Below are 10,871 nucleotides of genomic sequence, written 5' to 3'. Positions count from 1 at the left end.
GACATGAAAGTATGGTTAATAAAGGCTTAAAATAATTGAGAGTTACTACCTATACAAACAAGATGCACTTTCCTTTTCGGCGGCTCAATCATAGGAACTCCAAAGTTAAAGCGTGTTTAGCTTGGAGCAATCTTATGTTGGGTGACCTCCTAGAATATAGACCCTCTATAGGGTCTTCCTTGGTATTATCTACATGAAGTAACCAACCCACTCCCCAGGAGAAAAAAAAGATTAATATGAATCACATTTATATTACTTATTATTTAAATCTTATTAAAAAAAACAATAAATCTTCTTTTATTATATAATTTAATTTTGAATCTTATTCAAAATTAACTTTATATTATAACGTATATATTTACATTGTATTAATTATATCATATACAATTAACATTATTCCCTTAGTTAATTTGATCAATTCAAATTCTTTCAAAACTATTGGTTCTTGTTTACTTGTTCTGAGTTAGCACGAGAACCCAGTGAACTTACAGAATATAAGCTTCAATGATTCGAGGGTAATTAGTTAAACTCTTTAATTAAATTAATCAACATTCATTAACTATGGATCACTCCACTAAAGACACATAGTTGCACTGTTAGTAGTGTAGAACATGTTGCGTCCATGGATTTAATCATTACAAGTAAGTCGATTCTTCAGGAATTGTTCGTAGTTACAATTGGATCAAATTACATATTTTTCCCCTATAATTACCTCTTGCTTCTTAAGTATCACTAATTCTTCTAATGAACAATATGTTTATGGTCCTACCATAAACCAATTCCCTCTCGAGCCAATGAGATGGGGGTTACCTATAAAACCCTAAACATATTTTACTAGTTGATTACGTAATTACGTGTTAATTATCCTAATTATGTGTTGTAGTGAAAATTATATGGAGATTATAATGAGTATATGTGTGAGGTAGAGATGAGAAAAAATTCCTAAGTCTTGAAATGGTGTGCTCTCGGGTCGTAAAGAGCAGCCTGCGCTTAGACAAAATTTGGGGAAGTTAAGACAGATGAAGGTAGGCGAAGGGAAATAGGAATTGGCCTAAGTGTTAGAAGTTGTGCTCTCAGGTAAGATAAGAGAGTTAACGCTTAGAAGGAAATCAGGAATGTAGAAGTAAGGAATGCATGAGCGATTGTAGGCTTAAGAGCCTAAGAGCGGGAATTGCATAAGTGTAACAGAAGGTATGCGTCAATAGCCATATGGAGGTTAGTAAAGGCCTAAGGTGGATAGTATGCGGGAAATTGAGGTTGCCTAAGTGAACGCATGGTAGACAATGAGTGCTAAAGCATATTAGAAGTTAAAGGAGGCGTTTATGAGCAGCAGGCCCAAGCACGAGTGTGTAAGGGTAAAGCCAGCATATGCGTTGGTTAGTGATGCGTGAACAAGGGAACGCAATATTAGCCAGGGTATGTGTTTGCCGAGAAGAAAGACAAGATGGGACGCGAACTTGGACGTTAATAAAGGACTTAAGCATTCAGATTAATCATCCAATTAGTGGGCTAAGTGGCGTGCTTAGAGACCATAAATAAAGGTTAGTGCGCCAGCTGTCATTTCAAGAAAGTATTATGAGCATGCAGCTTAGTATAAAAAGAAAGCTAAGAATGGGAAGCTCAATTTAGTCATTTCATTGGTGACAAAGAAAAAGAATGGCTACCAACTTGAAGCTTGAACAATGAAGATGTCAATCCAAGGATGCCGAAAGAAAATTCTCATGAAATTGAGTTGAAGGTTGAAGAATTTCTTTAAGTGTTCAAAAATTTAAGGCCACGTGGTTGAGTTATAAAACTTGATCATTCCAAGCTTGGGAAGAAGAATCAGAGGCTAGGATTTTAAGGTAAGCTAGTTGAGATGTTTAGGAATAAATTCTTAGAAGGAAATTCTATAAGATTAAGTTTGGAATTTAAGTTATTCAAGTTGAAAATGAAATTTGGAATTTTGGTTGTATGAAGAATAAGGCAGCTGCAACCCAAGCATAAGCAAGCAACTGACTAGCAGATGCTAAGTTTGGGTGAGCACCCATTGCATAGGCGAAGCCAACACGTTATGACGCCTAGGAGTATCTTGTGCAAACTACCACACATTAGCTAGTCGTAAGGTAAAAATTTGGTTAAGTGTGGTAATGCGTTAAGTACTAATGCACTAAGGATATGTCGGGTAGAATAGGTTTAAGGTGATGCGTCGAACTAGATTTGAGGCTTAGCATATGTTAGCTTGAATAATAAATTAAGCTTGAGAGGGAGCTAAGGTATTAATCAAAGACTCTTGTTATTCTTACAGGGCAGACGCATACAAGAGAGGCTTAAAATCGTTTAAAGAAGTAACCCGAAGACAATGAATGACTAGTTTTCAAAATATTTGTCAAGTGTTTTACGTATGAATTTCCAACACATAGTCAGATATCTTGATTTTCCAATGCATGTATAAAGTATTGGAAATCATTTTTGGACGCATGTTGATGTTTTAGAGAGATTTTGCATGTAATTTTCATGTGTTCCACTTGAGTTTTATGCCATGGCTTAGCATTAAAATGAGCTATTTACTGATTCCCTAAAGCATGATAAGTATGATGTTTTATGATGTTAACATGTATGTTTGATATGTAAGGTACCCAACGGTAAGACGATCCTTGTTATCGAAGGTATGATAAGGTAAGCAGAATCCTACTCAGTTCAACGTGCACGTAAGATCTATGTTATTAACATTGATGAGATCGAGTAAAATGGCTCTTTCTCAACTAAAGTTACTAGGGATTGAGCAAAAGGGCCTATCTCATATGTTCAGGCAATGGAGTAGAAGAATTTTACAGGAAATGTTGATGAGCGTAAATCCAAGGTTTTACATGCTATAATTTTATATTTTTAAATTTTTAATTCCGAACCCTAGTATGTGAAAGTAAATGTTTTATTATAAACATGTTCATAGCCTGAATTTATGAAAGTATGTTTATCTTAAAAGAAAAGTCACTGACTAAGCATTTTAAGCTCCCATTTTTAATGTTTTCCTCCCTAGGTAGCGGTCGACATCCCCAGGCCTAGCAGTTTTGTCAATCAGTCATTTCTTAAAAACCTCAGAGAATTTGAAGCTTAGGTGGCCCATCATGTCTTGTTAAATTTGGATCTTATTTTCATGTTGTGGGAGGCAGGATAGAATTTGAGTGGTTGTTTAAATAAAGTATCCTACTATGTGGAAATTTGTATGCTAAGTTTTATAGACCTTTTGATAATAATGCGTTGTGAGTTATTAAACTGCTTATCAGGTACTAGGAGTACAGGTTCGTGGAAGTATGTTGGCAGTAGTTGTCATAAGAGGATTGACAATTCCTATCTTCATACTTCTTCTCAGATTATAAGGGAATTTCGGGAAGGGGTGCGACATTACCTTTTGTTCAAGACTCAAAATCAGTACTTAAGGGAACTACTCATCTACTTGCCTTAAAGGTAGGAATGAGTGAATTCCATCTTGTGTAGTTGTGTTCCCAACTCCCCATTCGATATCGTCCTCAAAATGGTAGGTTTATTGAGTTGGCAACTCGAGTCATTCTCACCCATACAAATCAAAGGACAAGCCCTCACAGGCAGGAATTCATAACTCACTCAGGATTGAGATCAAGTTGCATATGGATATCCTATGAAATATTAATATCTTCAAACAACGGCGTTACAAAGAGAGATTAATGATTACGTTGTTCGGTCTTATATAAAAGCATTGTATCATGCCTCCACGTGAAGGATTTTGATCATATTGTTTGTAGCTTATATAAAGTAGGCCATAACCATAGACTAGGACAAGGCACCAAATTCTATCCATATACTATAGACCATTTGGGTTATTAATTAAACATTATCCATTTGTATGTCAATACTGTTCAAGTCTCATGAAATAACCTTAGATTTTTACTGTAATGGATAATTCATCATTGCATATTTAAAACATTCAACTGTTATGTCAAATAATTAATTAACTATGAGGCTTTAGGGCATAAATCCCAACATAAGCGACATCGCGCTGAGCATAACATTAGGTCAGGGATAAGCTACCTTCAGGTTGGGAAGTTCTTCCATAGCTCGATATCACTCGAAATGTTGATAATGCACTCTGACATAAGCATAAGATTAGATTGGGGTGGGTCAAAAAATATAAAGGCACCCGAGAAAATGTTACCCTTGGAAAACAAATCAAAATTTTAGATTTAGGGTTATTTTGTGCGAATAAAAAAGGAATTTTTACATAAAAAATCATCTTTGGGTCATATATTCCATAAATGTATTTAAATTTGAACTTTTTCAAAGAAGTCCTTTAGTAGTAATCTTTTACAGATTTACACTTTTTCCATTTATTTATATTCATTTTTTTTTATATATATTTCTCTATTTTTGAAGTTTCCTTAATGATGTAGATAGAAATACATTTTTTATGGAGAAAGAAAATGCATTTAGTATGCTTTTTTTCTTATTTTCATTTGGAGAGAGAAAAAGCATTTAATATAAAAAAAAAAAAAAATCCATTTTCATTTGGAGAGGGAAAATGACATTTATTATGATTTTATTTTCTATTTCGTTTTTCATGTTAACTTTTAATATTATATAATATATTCCATTGTTTATTTGAAAATGTTGTAACAAATATATAAAATATAATGGTAAATATATTTGATATGTACTCAGACACAATTGGCTTCATGGCAACTTGTTGATTTTTCTGGCGAATTCATGGTTATTTTTAAATATATCTCAGAACATTGTATTAGATGTTTGCAAATATTCTAAGAAATATATGAAATATAAATATACTCAAATAGATTGTTGTACCATTCAAAAGTTTCGATATAGCCTAACAGTACAATATAAATCATAGTATATATCATAGTACATATCTAAGGTAGTCTGAAATAAACAAAAATATCTACCACAGTATATAAATACTAGATAAACTTGATGTTCAACATATAACATATATGTAAGCGTATATATTATAAAACAAAAATAAATCTAAATACAAAATCCATCATCGTTTATATAAAATAAATTATTATATATATACATTTATTCCTTGGTTTATGTGTCCAAGAATCCTCCCCATTTTCATCTTCATCTCGTCCAGAACCCGTGTTGATTAGATCTTCTCGCTATGCGCCATCGACCAAATCTAGGGATATTAAAAAAACTCAATAACCCGAACAACTCGGACTACCCAACACAAACTATAAGGGTGGGGTTAGGTTAGGTTAGTTTTGTTCTTGGGTTTGGTTGGGCTGAACTATTTTTGTTGGGTTGGGTTAGGTCTTGGGTTGGCTAAATAAAAATGTGGGTTAACCCAACCCAACCCGAGTTTCATATATATTAATTAATTATATATATATTTCTCTTTGTTTAAAGTTTGGCTACTTTGATTTAATGCATTTATGAATTTTTAATATTTTTGTTTTAAAATTGTTATAATGTTTGTATTTATTGAATATGGAAAATCACCTCTTACCTTGTACGTATGATTTTATTCCCTGTAATTTGGGTTTACTTTTATTTTTTCCATATTTACATTTTTTTACTGTTATAAGTTTTTCCTTAATTAACTATCATAGTTGTATATATAAGGGATACTCCCTCTTGTAAAATCATCATAATAAATATAGAAAAAGTTATGTATTACAACATGGTATCAGAGCCACTCTATGAATCTTTTCTATAGATTTCATGTCCGAAACCCTAGAAAAGAAAACAAAAAAACCTCGAACATACCTAGTAGTGTTGGAATCAGTGCACCAAAAGAAACCTCCACCGATTCCTTGCATGAAGCTTCACGTCCGAAGAAAAACGCATCAAACCCAACCAACAATCTAAAAATCTGAAGAACAAAGTCTTCGACCGACGAAACACAGTCTTCGACCGACGACCAAGAATACGTGGGTGCCAATTCCCAAAATCTCATCTCCAGTCATGAAGATTCACAGACCGTGGGAGGAAAAAAAAATCGTGGCAGCCATAATCATCGACAAAGCCTCAAGTGAACGGGTTAAGTTGCGTCGGGTCGCGCGAACGAAGTCAGGTTGAAACCGGGTCAGCGTCTTCTAGGTCGGATCGGGTTGACGGAACCTCGAGTGAACGGGTTAAAATTGCACGAGTTGCGTGAAAGAAGTTGGGTCAAACCGGGTCTGAGTCTTCTGGATCGAATTGGGTGAAATCACGGGTCTAGAGCGTAAGTCGGGTCTGGACGAATTTTGATCAGTTTTTTTATTATTTTTTTTCCTTTTTCCTATTTCCTACTTAATTAATTACTTTGCCAATAAACAATTTTTTATGGCATCCATAAATTCTAACAATACTGAAGGGACCGTACTTCCAATTACTAATAAAAAATTAAATGGAAGAAATTACCTACATTGGTTACAATCAGTTATGATGTTCATATGTGGAAAAGGAAAGGAATATTACCTGTCAAGCAAAAATCTTATCCCAGACCAAACTGATCAAAGATATAAGACATGGAAAGCGAAAATAATATGGTTATGTCATGGCTAATCAACTCCATGACGACAGAGATTGGTGAAGGTTTTTTACTCTTCTCAATTGCAAGCGAAATTTGGAAGCAGCTCGTGAAACTTATTCTGACCAAGAAAATACTGTAGAGTCATTTAAAATTGAAGGAAAAATTCATGAGCTACGGCAAGGGGATATGCAAATCACTCACTATTTTACTCAATTATCTCGACTTTGGTAGCAACTGGACGTATTTGAAAGCCATAAGTGGGGATGCGCTGCAGATGAAGCTACATTCAAAAAGATAGTTGAAAAGAAACGAGTGTTCAAATTTCTGCTTGGCCTTAATAAAGAACTCGATGAGGTACGTGGTAGAATCTTAGTTATTAAACCATTACCTAACATTAGAGAAGTTTTTGCAGAAGTGAGAAGAGAAGAAAGCAGGAAGAAACTAATGTTAGGAGTGACTGCTAGTTTAAAATCTGAAGGATCAATCTTACTTGCTTAAAACCTTGGTAATGAGGTATATACAAATACTCATGATAACCGTTACAATCGAAACCAGAACTACACAGGAACTAAGAATCGGCAACGAAAACCAAGACCGTGGTGTGAACACTGTAAAAAACCAGGACACACTAAAGAAGTGTGTTGGGATATTCATGGAAAACCTTTAGATTGAAAGCCTAACAAAGGTACAGAGACATACGTGGAAAGGCCTATCAAGCAAGTACATTATCAGAAGGTAACGTCAACCCTGAATATAATGTATTCACTAAGGAGCAGTTGGACCTTCTCCAAAAACTATTCAGCCAACCGAAACCTACTAAAAAAATCAGAAACCAGTGTAGCAACAATGGTACAATCAAGTAACTTTCTTTGGGCCCTTAATGCAACCAAAGAAAATTGTAGTACTTGGATTATTGACTCTAGTGCATCAGATCACATGACAGGTGACATCTCACTTTTAACTAACTACAAACACTGTAACAATCAAATTACTATAAAGATTGTTGATGGTACCTATTCTAAAGTAATGAGAATCGACAATGTATCTAAAGATCTAGTATTACAGAATGTGTTGCATGTCCCAAATCTTAAATGCAATCTTCTTTCCATAAGCAAACTAACGTTTATGAAAAACTGCAATGCAACTTTTTACTCACATAATTGCATATTTCAAGCTTTGAATTTGGGGAAGACGATTGGCAATGTTAAGGAAACTTCAGGTCTCTACATACTAAATGCTCTTAAGCCACAAATCAAGGAGTTAGGTCTTAGCAAATCTCATTTTATTTCTAAAGACTATTATGATAGTACATCTAGTACGTCTAATTTTGTTGTCTCTAAAGATAATTATGTTAGTACATCTACTTTTGTTGCTTCTAAAGACAATTATGATAGTACAATAATGTTATGGCATAATCGTTTATGACATCCCAATTTTCTATATTTGAAACGAATGTTTCCAGATATTTTCAATAAAAGTTCTCAGGTGTTTCAATGTGAGTCTTGTGAAATGGCAAAGTTGTCTCGATCCTCATATTCGGTAAGCGCATATAAACCCTCTTATCCCTTTTCTATGATGCATAGTGATGTTTGGGGACCTAGTAGATTTCAGAATGTAACATAAGCTAAATGGTTTGTTTCATTTATCGATGATCACACTAGACTTACGTGGGTGTTTTTAATGAAGAAAAATCTGAAGTTACTTCCATATTCCAGAATCTGTTTGCCATGATTCTCAATCTCTTTAACACCAAAATCCAAATTCTTCACACTGATAATGCTAAGGATTATTTTAACACTTCATTGAAAAATTTTATAAACAAAAAAGATATTGCCCACCTGAGTACATGTCCTAACACTCCCCAGCAAAATGGAATTGCGGAGAGAAAAAACAGACATCTCCTAGAAGTTTCTAGAGCTTTAATGTGTCACGCTAACACCCTCACTTTTTTTTTGGGAGAAGCAGTTCTAACAACCACCTACCTTATTAATAGAATACCCTCTCGAATATTAGGCTTCAAAACTCCTTTACAAAAACTTAAGAAAGTATTTCCACATGATAAATTATTTTCTCAAGTCCATTTAAAAATATTTGGTTGCACAGTTTTTGTCCAAGATCATAGACCCAATAAGAGTAAGTTAGATCCTAAGGCAATAAACTGCATCTTTCTCGATTATGCTCTAAGCCAAAAGGGATACAAATGTTAGTCACCAAACACAAAAAGGTTCTATACATCCATGGATATAACCTTCTTTGAAACCCAACCTTACTTCAAAAAGCAAGACACCAATGAACCTTCCACCCTCATAGAAAACGGAAAACTTCTGGAAAGCGAAGGAACCCAAAAAATAGATCTCTTTGAAGATAGTGCTCCCTATGTTCCTTTTATACATGAAATAGATATTCCCAATCAAGGCCCACCAGAAAGTAGGAAAGATCCTATAGTCTATACTAGAAGGAAGAACACCCTTGAACATGCACCAGTACTCAATCAAAACCCAATCGAAATACAGGAAAATCATGTCCACCAGAAAGTAGGAAAGATCCTATAGTCTATACTAGAAGGAAGAACACCCTTGAACATGCACCAGTACTCAATCAAAACCCAATCGAAATACAGGAAAATCATGTCTCCAACTCTACAGTTGAAACACTTACTGAAGACATTGATCTTCCTATTGAAAAACGGAAAGGGGTAAGAACCTGTACGATGCATCCCATCCAAAACTACCTGTCCTACAAAAACCTTTCTCCCAAGTTTAAAGCATTCACAACTACACTATCCCAAGTTTACATTCCGAACAATGTCTATGAAGCCCTCAATGACATTAATTGGAAGCAAGTTGTATTAGACGAAATAAAGGCTTTGGAAAAGAACCACACATGGGAAATAGACCTACCTCTAGGAAAGAAAACAGTAGGATGCAAATGGATCTTCACTATCAAGTACAAGGCTAATGGAGAAATAGATAATTTCAAAGCTAGACTTGTCGTCAAAGGATTCACCCAGACTTATGGCATTGACTATCAAGAAACTTTTACCCCGTTAGCAAAATTAAATACTATTCATGTCCTGTTTTCCCTAGCTGTGAATAATGATTGGATTCTTCACCAATTAGATATAAAGAATGCATTCCTTAACGGAGACTTAAAAGAAGAATTGTATATAGATATACCGACGGTTTAGAATCTACTCAAACCATAAATAAGATATGCAAACTAAAAAAATCCCTATATGGCCTAAAAGAATCCCCTAGGGCGTGTTTTGATAAATTCTCAAGAGTGGTAAAGGAAAATGGGTACTTACAATGTCAATCTGGCCATACTCTCTTCATCAAACATTCTTGCACAAGTAAAATAGCAATTATCATTGTCTATGTAGATGACATTATCCTTACTGGAGACCATGAAGAAGAAATAAGAAATCTAAAACTCCTCTTAGCCAAGGAATTCGAAGTAAAGGACTTGGGCAACCTTAAATACTTCCTAGGAATGGAAGTGGCCTGCTCAAAAACAGGCTTGAGCATTTCTCAAAGAAAATATGTCCTTGACCTCTTAAAGGAAACTGGAATGTTTAGATGCAATCCTGCTAATACTCCAATTGACACAAACAATCACATAATCAAAGAAAACAATCACAAACTGGTTAACAAAGATCAGTATTAAAGGCTAGTTGGAAAATTGATTTACCTAACTCACAAAGACCTGATATTTATTTTGCAGTTAGCTTTGTAAGTCAATTTATGAATAGTCCAACAGAAGACAATATGCAAGCTGTATACAGAATACTCAGGTACTTGAAAGGAACTCTAGGAGAGGGATTATACTTCAAGCAATCTAAGAGAAGAAACATCGAAATCTTCACAGATGTCGAAGCTCAAAAATAGACAGAAGGTCAACTTTCGGATATTGCACCTTTGTTTGGGGAAATTTAGTCACTTGGCGAAGCAAGAAACAATCTGTAGTATCCAGAAGCAGTGCCGAAACAGAACTAAGAGCTCTAGCTCAAGGAATATATGAAGGAATGTGGCTCAAAAGCATTCTATCTGAACTTAAAATCAAATCAGAAGAACTAATGAAGGTACACTGTGATAATCAAGCTACTATCAGTATCGCCAAAGACCCAGTCCATCATGATCGCATAAAACATGTGGACATTGCTCGGCACTTTATTAAAGAAAAAATTGAAAACAAAAGCATCTCACTCAACTACATACCTACCAAGAGGCAAATTGCTGACATACTAACAAAGGCCCTTTCCAAGAATATGTTTGAAGACATAAAAATCAAGCTGAACTTAATCAACATATATTGTACAGCTTGAGGGGGAGTGTTGAACATGGAAAATCACCTCTTACCTTGTACATATGATTTTATT

This window comes from Benincasa hispida, chromosome 12, assembly GCF_027475165.1.
Source record: "Benincasa hispida cultivar pf3 chromosome 12, pf3_genome.v1.1, whole genome shotgun sequence".
NCBI lineage: Eukaryota > Viridiplantae > Streptophyta > Magnoliopsida > Cucurbitales > Cucurbitaceae > Benincasa > Benincasa hispida.
Note: the sequence above shows the minus strand (reverse complement) of the source record.